Source organism: Caretta caretta, chromosome 21, assembly GCF_965140235.1.
Source record: "Caretta caretta isolate rCarCar2 chromosome 21, rCarCar1.hap1, whole genome shotgun sequence".
Classification (NCBI taxonomy): domain Eukaryota; kingdom Metazoa; phylum Chordata; order Testudines; family Cheloniidae; genus Caretta; species Caretta caretta.
In genome coordinates, this window is record NC_134226.1 from 8,086,039 (window position 1) to 8,106,408 (window position 20,370).

The following is a 20,370-nucleotide window of genomic DNA, read 5'->3' on the forward strand; positions in this document are numbered from 1 at the left end:
CTCCATTCCCCACAGTTTGAGCAGGGAGCTCAGCCCTGTCCAGTCCCACTCATTTGGAGAGAGAGTCCTTCATTTGTTGCATTATCTTTTTCAGGCAATGTTTCAAAATGAATCTTCCCCCTACTGCCATCAGGGGTTTTGAAAAGTACTGCAGACGTGCAGCCACTTGGGATCACCTTGTTTCCAGTCTCCACAGCCCTGTAAGAGGTGCCACCCAAACTCCACCTATCCCCTTTAAAAGAGGCTGTGAAGAGCGAGAGCGAATACCTGTTGGACAGCCCAGATACTACTGTGAATAGTAACCACGATCCCTGCATACTGCCTCCACTTGGCTTTGAGATCTGAAGAGCAGAAGAATTTGACAGTGTTTAAAGTTAACAGGAGAAGGGAGTGAAGATGTCATAATTACTCACGAGTTAATTGATAGTAATTAAATAAAGTAGGCAGTGAAGGAAGTGGCTATGCACTAGCCCTAAGAGTCATGCAGGGAGCTGGTGCTGCAGGAATGTCCTGTGTGCTCCAGGTCATGGGCAAATCAGCAGGTTGCCTCTGACAGGGTTAAATTTATGGGTCCCCCCACCCCTCGCGGCTGTTTGCAGCAAACAGAATCTCGCTGGAAGGTCTGAACTAAACAAGTGTTTGTCTCCTGGTGGAACTGGCTGTAGAGGGTTTCTCTAGGTACTAAGCAGCAGCCAGCCTTCTCTCCCCTCCAGCCCTGCCTTGCAAGGAGCACTCAGGTGGGAGTGGCTGACTTCTGAGTTGGGTGGCTTTGGATTTCTCTCCATCTGCTGGTGTCCTGCAGCAGAGGGGCTCCATGGCTGATGACATTGACTGGCTGGACCTGCCTGGCAGGTGGACTTATGGAGTGTGTGGAGGCGGGCGAGTCTTCTTCATCAAGTATGTTCAGCTGGCTTTCTTTGTTTTCCTACTTGCAGTGTGTGTGTGTGTGTGTGTTTGTTTTTCATCTCCCCGCTCTACAATCTAGTGCATGTTCTGAGCCAGGTGGTGTCTGGACAGTGGTGGGAAAGGGGGCTTGGCAGAAGAGCTGTGGGAGAGGGGGACAAGGCAGAAGGAATGGCACAGAGAAGAAGAGGGGGATTGTGGCCAAGTGTAGGGAGTAACAGAATTACTGGGGGCTGTGGGAGTTAGGGGTTTACCCCCAGTTCTTACTAGTCCCCTTGATGCCTCCACACCTGACCCTACACGACCTCAGGCATTTTTATTCCTCATTCCCTTCCCCCCCTTTTATTTCACTGCCTGGGAGGAGTTCAGGGGTGACCTGGCTGATACTCCTTCTCTCGTGCCCTGGAGCCTGGCACAACTATTGGAAGGAGTGGAGCCCCTCCATAGTGCAGCCACTGATAGGATCTGCTGTCTGGCAAGCCCTTTGAGGAAGCTGTAGACCAGCCCTATCCCTGATCTTCACCTTCTCCCTTCTGCTTCCCATTCATGCTACTAGGGACCTCCAGAAAAGGGATAGAAAAGGGCCCTTGTAAAGCTCCCCTCTGCAGGCAGCAGGGCGAGCACCTACCCCGCTCCTCCAGACAGGTGTGATGTATTTGGGAAGCCAGGATAGGAGTCCTCCCCAGAGTCAAGTGCATGTTCTGACTTTCTGTTGTTGTCCCTCACAGCGATGACACAAAATCTACCAGCTGGGTGCACCCAGGCACCGGATCCCCCATCCAGAGTGGGCACTTTGCCAGCAGAGGTAAGGAACAAGCCCGCTAAAACTGCCAATGGCCGACTGTGTTGTCAAGACTGCAGCTGCTCTCCTGGTCACATGTGTTTTCCCTTCCCCCTCTGCACAGTTAATAGAACATCCTGCAGCTGTCAGTGTTAGAGGATCTTTTCTAGAGCTACCTTGTAAACAATCCAGAGATGAAGGGGTTAATACATTTTGCTCCTTACGCCAATACTATCAACCTCTTTCAAGAGCCAATGTGAAATGTCGGCTAGTTTTAGCAGTGTTTGTCTCTAACAGTGTTGAAAAGGGGGGTTGATTCCTTGTATTGCTGAGAACCCAGACATGCTAGCATTGGATTGCTGTGAGAGGGAGCCAGAGAGCAAAACTGGCTAGAAATAAGAGTTATACCAAGCTGAGTGAAATACTGGAAATCCTCTTGTAGCCTCAGCGGTGAAAACTAAACTAGCTTAACAAACTGTTCCGCTTCCAGTGGTCTGCAACGTTCTACTCCAATTCAGGGACGCTGAATTTGTCTCTCTGCACACACCCAAAGGGTTTCAGAAGGGGAGTGGGTGAGCTGTGATGTACTGAGGATTGTGGGAGTTGCAAGTTATCTCTTTGAATGTGGAGGTTGGGGGGAAGGGTTCCCTGGCCCTGCTTGCATGCTAGGGGGCCCCTGCAGTGAAGCCTGGGAGCAGGTGTCAGTTTGCAGCCAGTAAGTTGGGGGTCAGTTGTGCCTCTCAGTTTTAGGGTGCAGCCTGCTTTGTGTGTCTCTGATTTGGGGTTCTTATGTGTTATCCTTCTGAATTCTAAGAAATCAAGTCATGTTACATTTCAACCTTCTGGCAAGAGTATTTGTTTTTATGTAACTTCACAGCACACATGCAGGGAACATAACTGGGCCTGACTTGAAAGGCCTGTAAGGAGCCTAATTTCCCAAGGGCGGGTGCTCAGCTCTCTCTGAAAATTGGATCTCTTTACGGGGCCTCACATTTGAGGCAGGGGCTCAAATCACTAGGCCCTTGGAAATGCTGTGAGCGTCTGAACAAGCGAATTGTCCCACAATCTAGTTCTGTGCTGCTGTCCTCTGTGTGCTTCAGCCAGACCCTCGTAAAACCATAGGGGAAGAGCTAAAAACAACATGGGTTGTAATTTCTGACTCCGCATGGGTTGGGAGGGAGGGTGTCAAGACGGGTCACTTTCAGCTGAAATTTCCTGAGATGCCGCATTCCAGATGCATAGTAATGGGTTTGTAACTCGGGAACAGACAGAGTTGTCAGACTGGAACTGACTCAGTGGCCCTTCTATTCCGGTACCCCACCTCCTGCCTCCCTAGAACTAGCTCATTGTCTCTCTGGTCCCTCCCTTTTCTCAACAGTGACCAATGATGGGTGGGAGACTGGAAAGATTGCAGGTAACTGTGCAATACTACCTCACGTGAGGGAAGCTCCTCTGAGCTTAGCTGGCAATCAGTTTGTGCCCCAAAAGCTGGTATCCTGGAATAATTTTGAGCTTGCCTAATGTAACTGCATAAGATATTCTTATTCAAATGAGTGCTTTCTTGAAAGGTAATAAGCTAAAAATTGCATCTGTAATATCCTGCAACAGGGAGTTCCGCTCTTGAACAGATGAATGACGTCTGCTTTTGCTGTTGTATCTTTTCAGACTTGCCCAAAGGCTGGGAGACAGGCACCACATGCCAGGGGGCCATATATTTTATCAAGTAAGTGGGAAGGTTTTTATTGTTGTTTCTTGCTGTTTGCTAACTTTAGGAGCTACTCCCCCCCCACCCCCCAGCAAATGCCTTTAGCTGTTTTCTGGGCTGGGGGAGTGGGTATAAACTGGGAGGACAGAACTATTGGGTAATTACTGAAATGTTGGAAGGGCAAGTGGGGCTGACACTGCTATAACATTTGATAGCTCCTTGTGCACAGTATGCAGCTAGCTGTGGGTAGGATTGCTTCAGACGCCGCTGTGCTGGTGGAGGGTGAGTGGGTGGGGGTGTGGAGTTGGGTGGACAATTGCTATCTTCAGATCACGCATTGCTCCGGCAGCACTGAGTCAGTTGCACCTGCCCTCAGTGGGACTAAAGGACAATGCTGAAAAGGAGGGTAGCAGCCAAAACCTCATCGGTGGCAGAGCTCCCAGTGTTGCTACAAGCCGTGGAGTGGAACCTGAGTTAGAACTGCTGGAAACTAGGTAGAAGCTTGATAGCAGCATGCGGTGCCTTGTCCTTGAATACCCAGACAATGCCTTTCAGAGGCCTAAATGACCTGCTGCAATCAGCAAAATCCTCCCATCATGCTTAGGGGTTGCATATCTCTTAAACAGGAGCTTTGCTGGAGCCAGGACTCCTGCCAGTTGTTGTTGAGGAGGGATGGGGCTTGGCGCTCCTCCAATTGGGCACTGCCCACAGCTCTCCCAGACCCCGGTGTGGTCTTTTCAGTAGCTAACACTGGCTGTGGTCCCAGTGGCTAATTCCAACCTGTCTTCATCCTGTCAGGTCCGGCCCACTCACTACTTTGGCTGGGTTCCAACTTGCTGCATGGATGACGGGATCTGTAGACGAGGCCTGCTGTGATTGGCGTTGTCTCATGCCTTTCGTTCCTCAGTGCAAACTCCTCCCACACCTCCTACCAAATCCACATAGAGGGTAAATTGGTGTAGCTCCATTGACAGGAGCTGAGGATCTGTCCTAAAGTTTCTATAGCCTGCCCAGCCATAGGCTGAGCTTACGCTCTGGCTGGTGGGATGACTCAGGTCATAGGCTCTGCAACCAGGCACATCCATGGATAGCTGAATTTCCCGCCCAGCCCGCATGCCAGCCTTTCCCACAGGAAGGATCCCCTCTTCTGGAGAGGCTGCATCAGAAGCAGACACCCCCTGCTGACCCTCTGTCCAGGAGACAGGGCTGGTGCAGCACCAGCTTTGATCTTAGATACACAAGCTGGGAGGTTCCCCATTGGGTCGCTCCCAGCATCTGCTGAGAGAGCTTGTGCCAGGAGAAACTGGGGACCACATTTAGGGTTGGTTCCCATGCATGGACGAGAGCCCCCTGTGCCACACTGGTATTTTAGATGCAGACACTTCTAGCAGGGACTTCAGAGGGCTCTGCAACATTGCGGGCAAAACCAACCAGCCCAGACCATCCGGTATCCAGCCCTATTTGCATGAAAATAGGCTCTTCTCTTAGGGAAAAGTCTTGCTGAGTAAGAACCTTCTCAAGCCTTTTTGGATCCTCCTAGAGAACCAAATACAGAACACTGGGCCTGTCGCTGCTACAGCACGGTTTTAAACCAAACCCTGGTCAGGCTCTCCGGTTCTATGGGCCGGATCCTCGGCAGATGGAAACGATTGTTGATTATTTGTATTGCGGCAGGCTTGGCCCAGGACCCCATGGTGCTAGGCACTTTATAAACACAGAGCAAAGGGACAGTACTGCCCAAAAGCTTGCACCCTAAGTAAATCAGCACAACTCCTTTGATTTCCACCAGCTGAGGATCTGGCCCTACTGTACCCTTCCTAGAACCCTGTTGCCTTCTTCCCTGTTGCGTTCTATAGGACTTTTCCCTCAACGATTTTTTTGGGGGGAGCAGTGGTGCTTTCTCTCTGATTCACTTCCTGCCTTAAATCGGGGCCATCTTGTCTGTAACTCTGCAGTGGGCTGCTGTGGAAAGGATGCTGATGCCCCAGATGGGAGGATTATGGCTCCTGGGCCACTTGGTTCAGCCTTCCTTTCTGCCAAGGCACTAAGCAGAGTTCCAGCTTGCTTTGTGGCTGGCGTTTCAGAGGAGACCTCTGCACCATGGTGCTATCTGCTTTGCAGAGTGACATCACAGAATCTGAAGAGGCCACAGCACTGGGTGCAATAAATACCTTGAGAGATCAAAAATCCTAAGGTGGCTGATTAGCGGCCTAGATCATACTCTCTCTAGGCAACGACTGTCTTCTGTTACTTGCTTGTGTAGCACGCAGTGCAGCTGAGCCCTGAGCCTTGATTGGGCTCCTAGGAGCTACCAAATAATAAGCTGTAAGCAGAGGGTTTGCCCAGGTGCCTTGGCTAGAGCTTCCTCCTCTGCCACCCCTCCTGTCTGTTGTGCTCTGTGTAATTCTGTTTGCCTGCTGCTCTCCATACTATCTGCATATTCCCTGCAAAGTGCTCCACCATGCAAGGTGTTGGTGGTGTGGCCGCATTTGCAACAGCTTCCCACGAGGTGGTGCCAAAGTGTGCAGGAAATGTACAACGGGCAGCTTTAGAGGTCTGTGTGTGTGTGTGTGTGTCCCTTCACATTGCCACACACGTGAGGCGCAGCCCTCCATGCTAAAATGCGTGGTGGGCAGAATCTTGCGTGAGTGTCCTTTGGTGCCAGTGTGATGCGGGGGGAGGGTGGCGGGTGGTAAGAGAACACAGCTTAGCATCAGGGCTACTATATTGGTCCTCCTTAGCCACCATTTTAGTGTGACTGGCTCTGTGAAATCGCTCCCTGCCCTGTCTGCTCCAGCCCCTCGGTCAGCCTGGCCCTCTGGGGAGGAAGGGAGCGTTGGCTGTTGCTTTCCGTGCTGGCTGGGGGCTTGGACTCCTCTCCCCAGCACGGAGGCGGCAAGGAGAAAGCGCTTTCCTCTCTTGCTGCCTCGCCTCGCTCTGTTCATCAGAATTGTGCCCTGAAAAAGAAGGGCCCTTTTGTGCCAGAGCAGGAAGCAGGGGCTCTAGGCACGGGGGCTCAAGAACTGACCACCGGCCTGTGGGCCACGGCTTCTCCCACTGTGGTGAGGGGTAAGGGATTGAAACAGCCTCCGGCTGAAGGCTGACTCTTGTCAGGAGCTGTGCCAAGCCCCCTGCCCCTCCAGCCCCAGGTGCCGATGCAAGGGTGCTCGTGAGGTTCCCCTGGTCTCTTGTGCTGGCATATCCCTTTTCCTCCTTTGGGCCCGGCTGTGATGTAACTTTCACCTCCTTAAGGACAGCCTGCCTCGCCAATTGCGTTTGCCCTTGACCTTCTCCTAGTGCTGGCTTTTGGGCCCCTAGAAATCCCTGGACTGTGGGGTGGGGAGCAGGGCATTTTGGCAGTGGGGGAGAGGGCTGCAGGACAAGGCCAAATTTACGGTGGGGCTGTGGGGCCTGCGGTTGTCAGAGGTCAGCGATGGGCGAGCTGGGTGGAGGGGGAAGAGAGAGGCCGATGGAACAGGGGAAGGGACTGCGAAAGAGGTGCCCACACAGGATGTTGGAGTGAGTCTGTTGACCCAGGATGAAAGGCTAAGGCTCAGCTGGCTCTCTAAAATTAGCTGTATTTGAAGCTGTGGCTGGAGCTCTGAAGCCCGCCCTTCCCTAGGCTTCAGGGCCTGAGCTCCCTGCAGCCTGAGATGCGACTTCAAAGCGTTGTCTACTCTACACAGCCGTTTTAGAGCGCGAGCATGAGCCCTGCTAGCCCTCCTCTGTTGACTCGGGCTGGAAGGCCTCGTGCCCCCAGATGGTGCTGGCCCTGCACCTACGTAGCTATTCATTAGCAGTGCTGTTGGTCCAAGGTCACCTTAGCCCTACAAGCCTGGCAGGGAGGGGGTTAACCTGGGTCCTCAGCCCATCACCGGTGAGGGAGGGGTTTGGAGATGTGGGGCAGGGAATTCAGTGAAAGCCAATCCCCTCTCAGCCCCTAAAGCTTCCGGCTAACATGGATTAGAGGATCAAGGGTGTTTTTCTTTTCAGAGAACCTGTGACCCTCCCCCACATCTCTGGCTCTGCTCCAGTGCCAGAGAGCCCTGCACTGCTGGAGGGGGGAGAGAATAGCCTCTCTCCCCCCCCCTCCCCCCAGCATGGTGACTTCTCTTAATGTTGTGGTCCCCGGCAGGGCAGGGAGAACCAGGGCAGTGCTGTGTGCCAGGCCCCTGCACCAGCAAGGGACCCTCTTCAGTTAAGAACTCTCCGCCTGTTGCTCAGAAAATCTCTGGCTCTGATCCCTGAGCGCCAGGATCTTGGTGTCTCACCCTTCTGCTCAGCAAGGTACTGTGTGAGGTTCTTATTGCTCAAACGGGACAACAATGAACAGCTGTGGCCAGACAGTCTGGTTAATCAGTGTCTTAAAGAGGCCTGTGCCCATTCAGGGTTGTGCTGAAAGTTAGCTGTAGAGTGTCTGTCTGCTGGCTGCTGAGGACGAGTGAGTCTGTCTGTCTGTCTCACTGCTTCTCTTCCCTCCTATCAGCCTGTTACCAGTTCCCCTTCATGCTGACGTCCATGCTGCATCAATAATTGGACATCCAGATGCTCAAGGGCTGTGCTCCTTAGAGAGCCTTTCCCAGCAACCACAAGTCAAACCCAAGGTGGCTGTGGGCAGCTGCTTCCCCGGGGGCAGCTAAGTCTTCAAACAACCCCCCGATCGTGTTCCCTGCTGCTGCTGGGGGTGTAATTGGGAGCACTGGGACAGAAGTGAATGTGGACAACATGCACACATTTGCCCCGGCAGTGTTTTAACTCTAAGCTGCAGCCTAGGCTCTATAATGCTGTTATAGTAACACAGGTTAGATCATGGATATGTACAGGATTTCAGAAGCACTCAGCATTGTCCACGGGGTTAGGCCATTGGAGTTGATAAGAGGATGGCCCAGTGGTTAGGGCACTAGCCTAATGGGAGATGTGGGTTTAATTCCCTGCTCTGCCACAGACCCCGTGTGTGGCCATGGGACAGTCACTTGGTCTCTCTGTGCCTCAGTTCCCTATCTGTACAATGGGGATAATAGCCATGCCTTGCCTCAGAGGGGTGTTGTGTGGAGAAATACACTAAATATGTCCAGATACTACAGCAATGGGGGGCAGATAAGTACGAGAGATAGGTAGTAAACCTCCCACTGACTTAATGGGAGCTGAGTTAAGCCAGGGCTGAGTGCTATTGAAAAATCCACTGTAAGAATCCTAGTACAGACACCCCCGTAGTGAGACCTTTCCAGCTGGGAATTGTTTCCCAGGGGAAGGAGTGGTGCCCAGTCACATGGCATGAATAAAACTAGGTTGAACAAGACACTGTCTGATGCCCATCCTGCACTGGTGAGAGGTGGCACTGCATGCCTTGGGTGATGTACTGGAGAGTGGGGCAGGAAGCCGTTTTCCTCTCCTGTGAACATTTTCAAGATTGACATATGCTTCCCATCCCGAATTGGGCTGAAAAGTTGAAACCTCAAATTTTGCCAACCAAAAGGTTGTTGAGTTCGCTTCAGTTGAAATGGGTTGTGGGGATTGGTCCTGCTTTGAGCAGGGGGTTGGACTGGATGACCTCCTGAAGTCCCTTCCAACCCTGATATTCTATGATTTTTCTTCTTTATCTCTTTAAGTCTTCATTGACTCAAATTTCTAAATGAAAGTCATTTTGACTCGAAAAACTGAAACTTTCCGGTTCAAAAATGTCGGCATGGGGCATGGTGACCATTTCAAAGCTCTCTTCCAGACGGGAGATTCGTAGAAATTGACCCTGTGTCATGAACAGTTTTGGTTTTAACCAAAACCATTTGCAGCAAAAAACCCCAAAGGGTTAGCCAAAAAATCCATACCCAGCCCCACTGTACAGGGGTGGATCCTGGTGCATTTACTCTGTTGAGTTGCCTCCCTGACAGCGGCGGGGTTACTCATGGGAGTCAAGGCTGCAGGATTGGGCACCGCTCAGTGGTCCTGGCGTGGCCCCATCCCCTACGTTAGCCACCTTTCCATGCGGGTGACAGTAATGATTAAACTGCGTGGCCTGCCAGGTTGTAAGGGGTCACCCAGCTGTGGGGGGCTGCTGTCACTGCTCTTCCTAGGATCAGGACAGAGTTAATCCTGCTCCCCTACTACTTACTTCTTGCTGGAAATGACAGCTCAGGCATCATGTGACCTTTAAGTACCCTCGGGAGCGCATGGAGCATGCCCAGCTCCGGCTCCCAGGGAAGGATGCCGGATTCCGCAGCAGCATCTTCTTGCCGAGCTGAGCCCGGTGACTGTCTGGAGACAGAGATGAGTGACTAGCAAGGGAGGGAGGGGGGATTTGAGTGGGTGGGGGGGAGAGAGACAGCGGCTTCCATTCCCCAGGGAGCTCTGCAGGGAAGGAGAAGGGGATCTGGCCGGAGGAAGTTGCAAGGAAGGGTCACCATGGCTTGGGATCTAGCCACACGGCAAGGAGGGACGCGGAGCGGCAGCACGGTGAGTCCTTGTTTAATGCCTCAAATAGCTGACATCATGCACAGTCTTGTGCTGGCAACCGCTTTCACCACGGCGCCCGACCTGGGCTGCTTCCCTGGCAGGTGCCTGGATCATGGAGGCTGTGAGGATGCTAATTATATCCAGGGTGAAGGATAAATGTTTCAAGCGCAGAGCTCCCCTCCTCCAGTGCAGGGAATCCGCCTGGCAAGGAGGCTTCTAGATGCCAGATTCCTGGTCTATTGCAGCCTGCACTTGAATTGCATTCCCCCCCCCCCCGTTCCCCCCCCAGTTTCTGTATGGACGTCTTGCTGCGCTGTGCCATGAATATTACTGAGCTTTGCTGCCACAACCAGGGCTGAATGTGCCAGCCAGTGCATGCTCCTGAGGGCAGTGTGTGTCGGCCGGCTTCATGGGCAGCAAGAGGCTCCCCTGCTCTGTATGCGTTTGTGGTGCATGCCTGGGTGTATGTTTATAGCGTGTGAGTGGACGAATGTCCATAGAGGGGGCTTTGACAAGCTCTCATGAGGCTGTAGTGATCTCGCGTCCCTGTTGCGGTGACACCCTGTTGAGCTTGTCAGTTTGTATCAATTGTTTTTTGGCATCCCACCAGTGCTGGGGACCCGAGCCCTTCTTAAGGGAAAGGGGATCTAAGCAGCCAGGGGTGGGCCCTGCCTTTGCACAAATGGCTTTCTGAGTGTATGTCCTCTTGGAGGAAAGAAGGTCTGTAGGTACGAGGCAACAGTGTTCAAAGGGACAGAGCACATTCAGAGGGGGGGCCTGGGATATGGTGAGAGAGGGAGAACGCATCAGGTGAGATTGGAGGAACACCACATCTGTGAGGTAAGGGGGGGATCTGTTGTGTTTTTGGGGCTCTTCATTTTCCAGGTGGGGAAAGTGAGGCACAGAGGGAAAGTGATGTGGCAGAGCTGAGGTTAGAACTTGACTTCCCGGTCCTGTTCTCTGACCCTTAGACTACAATGTGCTTCCATTGCAGGATGCTGCTTGGAAGGGCTAACTGGAGTCAGTGTACTGTCCTGAGGGAGTGCTGGTGGTGATTGAGAATGTGGCAGTCTCCCCTCTAAGACAGTCCTGTAGCCAATGCCCCAGAGGTGCTATGTTGCTGGAGAAGGTGCCAGGCAAAACTGAGCCCTGACCAGTATGTTCAGTAAAGATCCCTGGCATGTTTCATTGGGGGCTGGGGGGACCCATTGTCTTGGCCAAATTCCAATGTGGATTGCTACATTCTGCCAAACTAAATTTCCCCTGCAGTTTCAGTTCGATACAGAATTCTACATCACCTTGTGTTTTTGTGTGATGCATCTGTGCCAGCAACAACTGTCATGCTCTGCACCAGCCATGGCTGCATTTCAGTGCTGGAGAAGTGATTCCTGCATGTGTACTTGAGAGACCTCTCAGTAAAAAAAGGGGAAGTATAAATGTAATAGATATTGTCATTGTGCTCTACTGAATGGACCTGGACATACTCAACTGCATGTCCTACTAGTATAGTGTGGTTGGAGACTCTCCTTTAGCCCAACGGACAGAGGCCTGGGCTTTGGGAACAGGAGGATCTGGGTTCTATGCCTGCTGCCCCTCTGAAGTCCAAAATGGCCACATTGTACAGTCTAGTGACATACAGAAAGGCCTCTATGCCTAACGATTTGTTTGTAATAGGCCGAACCCATATCTTCCCTAACAGCCGTGCATTGTTGGGTCTAGTCTCAGTTCTGGAGAGATCTTTTGCTTAGGCTACAGCCTAAACAGATCACGATCGATGTCGTCTGAGATGTTGTCTGACACTTAAAGGAAACCCCAGCCTGTCTCTGGGACTTCCAATTGTTGGTGTCTCTACCAGAAAACAAGCACATTCCTCTTCTGCCAGGAGCCATGGTCAATACTTATTTATGTGTATTTGTTATTAAAGATCCCAAATGCACTCAACTAGCCAGTGCGCGCAGGTGTTCTACTATGCAGGGGCTGAAGGAATAAATCCTGGCTGATTGTTATGAGCCTGTCATTCAAGTGATGCTTTAGTATGTTGCTGTTAAACCTCAAGGAAGATGTTCTGATTCATCACCTGGGCTGATTTTGCATGCATCATCAAGTCTATTACATTGTGGTGTAGTTTTGCTTTGTGAACTTAATGCTGGTGTGAGGAGCTGGCTTGACCGTTCTGGAGAGTACCTGCCTCTCCATCCCCAGAGCAGGCATGGTACAGGTGAGCCTCACCCTGCTGCTGTGCCTCATCCCTGGCCTGGTGGCACTTGCTCGATGGGTGAAAGGGGAATTCAGCCCCCCATGGCACAGACAGTCCTCTTCTAAGCTTGCTCACAATGGGACTGTTGGGTGGTGGGTGGCTTGTCTCCACTGTGGTCATATCTGCTCAGAGTTGGACTGAACCCAGCAAATTCTCTTCATGTAGTCCCCCCTACTGGCCAACAACTGGGCCTTAAGGTAAAATTCTCCATCTCTGAATCCCCCGAGCATCCCGTTGCCCTTCGTGATTCTGTTTAGTCCAAGTGAAACGAAGATTAGAGATGCATCATGGGAGCGGGAGGAGTCAAAGTCCCTTCCCCACCTGGGGCAGGACCGGAGGAAAGCTCCCATGCAATAGTGGAGTCTGGGATGCTCTGTGGAGGGGGCCTCTGAATGCTGGTGCATGGGCTGGTGAATTGTTACCCTCTCTAATACAAAACAAACCCAAGACCAGCAGAATTAAAACTAGGTGAGTGGGGCAGCCTTTGCCAGGCCTCTTAACTTCCTACTACTTGGCACATCTTCTCTTTCCAAGTAGTTTCTTCTACCCAGCACTCCAATCTCCTCTTTCTCTTCTGGGCTAGCTCTGTTCTTTTCTACCAGGCATCCCTACCCCCAGCCCCAAGGGAGATCCCCTCCGCTCCTTAACGGCAGCCTCTCAGAAGTAGCTATGTGGCTCGGTTCACCCTTTGCTTTCTTGGCCGCTCTGGGGCAGGGGGCATTAGGAGCTGACATCGTCTCCCCTGGCCAGACAGGCAATCGGAATACTGTGCATTTACACGGTGGCATTTCAGGTGTGGGCATTGACTGATCCCAAGATGTCTCTGCCCCAGGTGTGAATAAATCTGCATGAATTCACTCAGTGATGAGTCTTTCATTTGTCTTGTGCGGGTAATGAGATTCAAGCATCCCCCTCATCACTGAGGTCACTTCTTCTCTCCTTCCCTCGTTAACGGCAGGAATGTTCGGGCTGGTCCCAACAGCCATGTTCCCCCTGCTCAGGGTGAGGCCGCAATGGAGGGAGCAGAGTATTCCCTCCTGAGGGGCAGGAGAAGAGTGCTCTGTGTTTCCTGGCTGTGGCTTGCAGCTGCCGTGTCCGGCAGGAAGGGCCTTAGAAACACAGGCTTGGAAGATGACTGAGAAGCAACTCTTGTTGAGGAGCAGAACCTCTGACTCTTTCAGGTGTCTTACTGGGAACTGGAGATTTCCACGGCACTGGGGAGCCACGCGTGGCCTCGAAGGGTTTGTCACTGCAGATGAGATGGTTAAAACTTAGACCAGTGTGTGCCCCTCCTCTTACACATGTTTCAGAGTAGCAGCCGTGTTAGTCTGTATTCGCAAAAAGAAAAGGCGGATTTGTGGCACCTTAGAGACTAACCAATTTATTTGAGCATAAGCTTTCGTGAGCTACAGCTCACTTCATCGGATGCATAAAGTACTCCTTTTCTTTTTCCTCTTACACATGTACATCCACAGACCCCTGACCTAGGGAGAGTCAGATCCCAGAACTCTGCATAAAGAGAAGGAGGACTTGTGGCACCTTAGACACTAACAAATTTATTTGAGCATAAGCTTTCGTGAAGTACAGCTCACTTCATCTGATGCATTCAGTGGAAAATACAGTGCGGAGATTTATATACCTAGAGAACATGAAACAATGGGTGTTACCATACACACTGTAATGAGAGTGATCACTTAAGATGAGCTATTACCAGCGGGGGTGGGGGATCTTTTGTAGTGATAATCAAGGTGGGCCATTTCCAGCAGTTGACAAGAACATCTGAGGAACAGTGGGGGGTGGGGGGAGAAGTAAACATGGGGAAATAGTTTTACTTTGTGTAATGACCCATCCACTCCCAGTCTCTATTCAAGCCTAGGTTAATTGTATCCAGTTTGCAAATTCCAATTCAGCAGTTTCTCGTTGGAGTCTGTTTTTGAAGTTTTTTTGTTGAAGAATTGCCACTTTTAGGTCTGTAATCGAGTGACCAGAGAGACTGAAGTGTTCTCCGACTGGTTTTTGAACATTATAATTCTTGACGTCTGATTTGTGTCCATTTATTCTTTTACGTAGAGACTGTCCAGTTTGACCAATGTACATGGCAGAGGGGCATTGCTGGCACATGATGGCATATATCACATTGATAGATGTGCAGGTCAACGAGCCTCTGGTAGTGTGGCTGATGTGATTAAGCCCTATGATGGTGTCCCCTGAATAGATATGTGGACACAGTTGGCAATGGGCTTTGTTGCAAGGATAGGTTCCTGGGTTAGTGGTTCTGTTGTGTGGTGTCTGGTTGCTGGTGAGTATTTGCTTCAGGTTGGGGGGCTGTCTGTAGGCAAGGACTGGCCTGTCTCCCAAGATCTGTGAGAGTGATGGGTCGTACTTCAGGATAGGTTGTAGATCCTTGATGATGCGTTGGAAGGTTTTAGTTGGGAGCTGAAAGAACTCTGCATGTGTGCCCATCCCCGCTGCACAGAGCTTGCTCCAGGTGCTGTGGGTTATGGTGTTTGAAACAGATGAATAAAAAGAGCATCTCGGTCAGCAAAGCAAAAGGCTGTGCCCTTAAAAGATGCCACAGTGGCAGAAAGAGTTACATTCACTGTCTCTTCCAGAGACTCATAGGGGCCTAAGTGAGCAGGAATTGTGTGTGTCTCATTCTAGCTCCTAGGCCTTGCTTGCCGGCAGGATTCTCCCACTAGTATGGCTCCATCTGTGCTCACAGTGGTGGGAGTCTTTGTGTAGACACTCTGGTGGTATCTAGACTTCCTTGAAGTGGGGCTCGACAAAATGCCAGCAAATCATTCGCACCTATGCCTGGGTGGAATTAGAGAAACCCGAGGGGGCATTGTACAGCTCTTCACACAACTCTGCATGACAGGCTGTTTCTCTGTTCAGGTGAAGCCCAGAACTGGAGTAGCAGGGGGAGGCTGCAGCTCTGGGGTTGAGGTGCATTGGCAGAGCTCTGGTGGGGGTGAGGGCAGTACTGGGGGAGAGGCGGGATTTGCAGGTCAGGAGTGAGGTGTATCCACAGCTGTGGGAGGGCACAGGAATAAATAGAGAGCAAGAATAAGGTGCATCAAAGGAGCTGAGGGTGGGCATACTCTAGGGCTGGACTAGAGATGGGCAGGTCAGATGGGAGTTGCATTGTAGGAGCTGTCTTAGGTTAATGTGTAAGGACTTTGTTGGTCTGAAGTCCAGTGTAAATAAACTAATTCACTGGTCCATTAAAAAACACACCAAGTACCTTTCACTTGGAACGGTGCCCAGCAACCCCTGACCTGGCCTCATCTGATCCCTGAATGACGTTAATGACATCCTCCCATCGTGAATACTCCAAGCCTGTTATCCCTCAAGGCCATGCTGGGCACAGCTTACCCCATTGCCAGATGGCTACTGTGATGGCTGTGTAATCTGCACAGATCTGGGAGTCGGAAGTGAAACCGAGAGTGGCAGATCCTCACTGAAATGCTCCAGCAGAGAGGGGAGAAGAGGCAGGCGTTGTTCCTGGGAGGTTCCCTGGAAGGATGTTTCCTTGTTCACACAAGGGGTCCTTGTGTTCTGAAATCCAGCCTGAGAGGTCTCCAGGGAGGCACACTCGTAGGTACAGGAGGAGATGGAGGGCGGCACGGCTGGCACCGCTACCCAGGAAACTTAAACATCACAAGTGGCTGAAGCGGCCTTAGAAAGTATCCTCGAGTGGGGGAGGGCTCCTTGGACAGGGGATTTATTTTTACCAGAGGAAACAGTTTCCTTTGGAACAAGGACATTATCAGGCACTGCATGTTGCTCTGCAGCCTGGAATTAATAAGACCATATTGGCTTTCTAGCACTTGGCTGGAGTGAAGGCGGAACGAGCCCCTCAGGAGGAGGGAGATGGCTTTTTTCCCCTTCTTCTTCACATCCACACACACACATCTGAATTAATTACCTCCTGTTTCCCCAGCCAGGCTTATTGCTGTCAGAGCGCCCGCGTGGACAGCTCTTCCGGGCTGCTGTGCACAGCCCAGAGGGGGGAGAGCAGTGCCTCTTTGGAGGGGAAGCTGAAGCTGCTCTTCTGGTCCTTTTCTTCCCACTCTCCCATCACTCTGAATGTCTTGGAGTGTGTTTTTTGCCACCTTGAGAAATGGCAAATTAGGACAGAATGAGCCACATGGGGGATGGAGCTGTCAAGCTGTTGCAATTCCAGCAGGAGGCAGCCTGCCAAGCCCTTAAAACCCAATAATAATGGTTTTCAACAAATCTGCAGCACCTGGGACCTGGACAGTGTTCAATCTGCTGACAACCATGACTATTCAGAGCTTCATTCCCAGGGCCAATCTAGACCCTCTGATTACAAAAGCACAGGCCCCTGAGCTAAAGGAGACTCTCCCTTAGGTGTTTGCAGTATGGAGTGTATGATACACAGGTCAACTATTCTGATTTTCTCCAGTAGATAGCAGTGGGGGGAGGGAGTGTATATATATCTTTCAAAGGGCTTGTCTACTCAGTGTGTAGGGTGTAGTCCACCAGCTTGCTGTGCAGTAGCTCACTATGTGGATGCTGCAACCGTGCAGTAAAAGTCTTGGCGTGCTGCGGACTGAGGCCCTGGCTGGCCGTGCACTAACTCTCCTTATAGACAAGCCCTCACGCACGCTACTCAGCTGCCTGCAGTAGGCTTCTGTGGTGCCTTTTGTCTGAGGACCTCAAAGTACTTTACAGTCAGTAATGAATGAAAGCAGGCCAGTGTTCTCACCCACGTCTTACGAAACACGGGGGCACAGAGAGGCTGAATGCTTTCACACTCAGGCCCCGAGCGTTAGATGCTGTAATCAACGGCCTGACACTTCTCGTTCTCAGAAGTTTTGACTCTGTTTGGAAATAGGGTGCTCAGAACCTTTGCCATTAGGCCTCTTCGTTAGAGGTATAACTGTAGGCACTTAAGGTTGAAAAAATGTGGTCTCCCAGAACCCAGTAAACTCTGGAACTCCTGGTGAGAAGGGCAGAGATATTAAAATTCTTGCATGTCTGGTAACCATATGCGGTCCGTGCGAAGGGTGGCCCATCCAGCTGGGTTGATTAACGAGTCGGGCAGGGTGAACTGGCTGGGATACAGTAGCCACCCTCTGAGACCTCAGCCCAAACCTGTTTGCGCGGGGGACGGTTCCCCTGAAGTCGGTGGGAGGCGTCGTTTAAAAGCGCTGGGTGTTGTATGTAGGGAGACATACATGTACATATGTTGTATGTAGGCCCCATTTTAAGTCTCACCTAACAAGTGTACCCGAATGTGCAGCTGCTTCCCCAAATGAGCCCCTCCTGCCTCATCCGTCCATTGCAGCGCTCAACCCAGCAGGTCCCGAGGGTGCTGTCCTTTTTGGCCCGCGTGTGTCTATGGCCTCGCTAGCTCTCTGGTCCAGAAAGGGAAGCAGGTTTGTGATAAAGATACAGCGCCAATTTTGGGCTCCATAGGGCCCTGCATCCCTTTCTTCCCAAAGGACGGGGGGGCAGATGAGATGGGGGTGGAGGTGCACTGGGCTTTAGGCTTTATCTCTGGAATGGGACTGTGCCTCCAGCAGCTGCACACGCGGCTGCATTTCGGCATCCACGCTGGGTAATCTTTGACCTTGCTGGGGAGCCAGCTTTGCCTGTGGAGTTCCCATGGAAACCAGAGGGTAGCAGTAATTGGCCTTGGAGAAGCTGGGGAGGAAGAAGGAAGGGCTAACGGTGAGATTCTCTGAGGCAGGAGCGCCAGAGAGGGGATGAGCCTGGCGTTCAGTGAATCATGCCCTCTGGAGACAGAGCTGGGAGCCGGCGCCGTTGCGGCCAGAGGAGATTGTCCAGGCAGAGATCTTGTACGAGAGAAGAGGGGTGCAAGGGTTGGGCGGCGCCTGAGTTCTAAGGAGATGGTGCTGGAGGTGCCTGTGTCTGGGGGCTCACTTGCTGGGGATGCATGCTGCCATCTCCTGGCGGTGCATGCCACATCCCAGTGGAGCGGGTCCCCATTCTTGATGCAGAAATTCAGGCCCATGGCTTCTTCATGGGCTGTCAGTGCCTGGCAAGCCCTTTGCCAATGAACTGCTTTGTCAAATCCCATGGCAGGCAATTGTCAGTGCTGCCTAGCCTCTGTCCTCGACTGGCATAGGGCAAAGGCATTGGGCCGTGCGGGCACGGTCTTAGCAGCTGGCTTGCTGAGCCCCTCACTGCTCAGTGGCTCCCTCCCACTAACATCCTGCAGTGCTGCTCAGTGCCAGCGTCTCCTGTTTTCCCTGGTAGTGGTTTGGAGAGGGTTGTGTGCGTGTTTGCACGCCCTCCTGTCTCCTGGGCGGTGGCCAGAGCGATCCCAGAGCCCTGCTCAATCTCCAGCCCAGACCTTATGTCAGTTGGAATAGAATTCAGTGCAAACACCATCCAGACATGTGCATTACGGCCTAATCCTCCCTGGTGGTTGGTGAGGTTTGGTTAACCCTTAGTAGCCCTGCAGGATTTTTGCCTTGCTGTTTCCTCTCCTACCAACGCCCCTGTTCTGTGTGGGAGCTGGGAAACTAAAGGAGAGGCGTCATTAAGCTTTCTGTGCAGGGTATCTTTTAGGCGTGGGAGGAATTTCTTCTACCTGCGGCCACCCCAGTTCTCTCTTGTGTTGCCTTCCAGATGTGGAATGTTAGAGGCAGTCGCTGCTCGCTTGTTGTCTCTCCCGCTTGACTTTGTTTTCCTTAATCTGAAATAAAATAATCTGTATTTCAAATAAATATCTTGTGCTTTGCATATGGGGGGAAATCACTCCCCCTTACCTGTCACTTCCCCCTGCCATCACTATGGCAGGTGGGTTCCTTTTCTCTGCAACGTTGCCAGCTCTTTCGGTAGTCAGGGTTATTTCTTAAAGTTGCAGCTCCTGGTGGGAAAATGGTGTGTGTGTGTGTGTGGGGGGGGGGGGTTGTGTTTTGTTTTAATGAAAGTTGCAAGCCCTCAGCTGCATAGCAAAGCTGGAACATGTGACCGGAGAGCACCTCGAAGGATTAGAATCGAGAAAGGTGGTAATAATAATAATAAATTAATTAATAAAAAGGACACGACATCTATTGGAGGGGTCGATCATACTGCCAGTGTACTAGACTAGGGGTTCTCAACTTTTTTCTTTTTTAACCCCCCACCTCCCAACATGCTATAAAAACTCCACAGCCCAGCTGTGCCACAACAACTGGTTTTCTGCATAAAAAAGCCAGGGCTGGCATTCGGGGGTAGCAAGCAGGGCAATTGCATGGGGGCCCATGCCATGGGGGGCATTGCAAGGCTAAGCTGCTCAAGCTTTGGCTTCAGCCCCAGGTGGCGGGGCTCAGGGCAGTGGTGGGCCCCAATGAGTCTAATGCCAGCCCTATTTGGCAGACCGCCTGAAACCTGCTTGTGGCCCCCCAGGGGGCCTCTGACCCCTGGTTCAGAACTGCTGTACTAGACAGAGTCACTTCTGCTCCTGCACCTGGTGTTTTTGCCCCACAAGCCAGGGCTGGGCAGAAGAAGAAGATTGCTAGACAGCGTCCCCCAGCATGCCCAGCCAGCTCTTCAGAGGGCTGTTCCTGTCTCCTGCTGCTTGGCCACAGCGAACCTAGCCCATGGGTACAGCTCCCTCCAAAGCGTCTCCCTCTCTTCCAGCAGGACTCTGGCTGCAGCTGTTTGATATGCAGCCCTGGTTCTGTGCGTTGCAGTCAGAGTGGCGGTGGGATGAGTCTGTCTCTTGTTGAGCAGGGTTCATCAGCGTGCAGGGTGGAGCAGTTTCTGGAGTGAGCTGAAGGAAGGACAATACTTGTGGCTAGAGGTGACCTGCAGCTGGGAGGTAGAAGGGTGGGGGGGAAATCAGCTTGAGCCCTTTGTGATGCATAGAGATGCTTGGAACGTGGTTTTACACTAGCAAATCAGCTCTTGTCAAAACCTGTTTTTCATGGGAAACTCCAGTCGAGTAAAGACCTAGGAGTGTTTTGATGTTGGGGATACAAGGCAGGGAAAGCTAACTTACTTAAGAGAGGAAGCAAATTGTACTTGGGTTGTGTAACACTTTGTAGGCATTTTTCTCTTTTTCTGTTAAACCCAAAGACCTTTCAAAGAGTCAGGAGACAATTCTGCTGGATGCGGGAATCACCGGGGGAGATTCTCTGGTCAGTGTTATGCAGGAGGTCAGACTAGATCATAAGGGTGCCTTCTGGTCTTAAAATCGACAAAGATAAAAGCTCTTTGATAAAGATTTGACACCCTAATCCCCCAAAGAAGGGCAGAAACCTCCCACTCCCTATTTCTGGGTCATCCAAGGCG

At 51.7% G+C, this 20,370-nt stretch overlaps 1 protein-coding gene across 12 annotated transcripts in view; it reads left to right on the forward strand.

The window, feature by feature from the left end:
* The first annotated feature begins 1,631 nt into the window (after positions 1 to 1,631).
* PLEKHA6 (pleckstrin homology domain containing A6) overlaps positions 1,632 to 20,370 on the forward strand; it is a 139,081-nt gene continuing 120,342 nt past the window's right edge. For 5 of the 12 annotated variants that reach the window (XM_075122057.1, XM_075122059.1, XM_048826300.2 and 2 more), the window contains exons 1-2: positions 1,635 to 1,708; positions 3,350 to 3,407. The gene's annotated coding sequence lies outside the window, so the exon portion shown is untranslated. Of the gene's footprint in view, positions 1,709 to 3,349; positions 3,408 to 7,599; positions 7,677 to 9,702; positions 9,840 to 20,370 lie in introns of those variants that run through there. The other 7 variants (XM_075122054.1, XM_075122055.1, XM_048826299.2 and 4 more) reach the window with 6 other exon arrangements.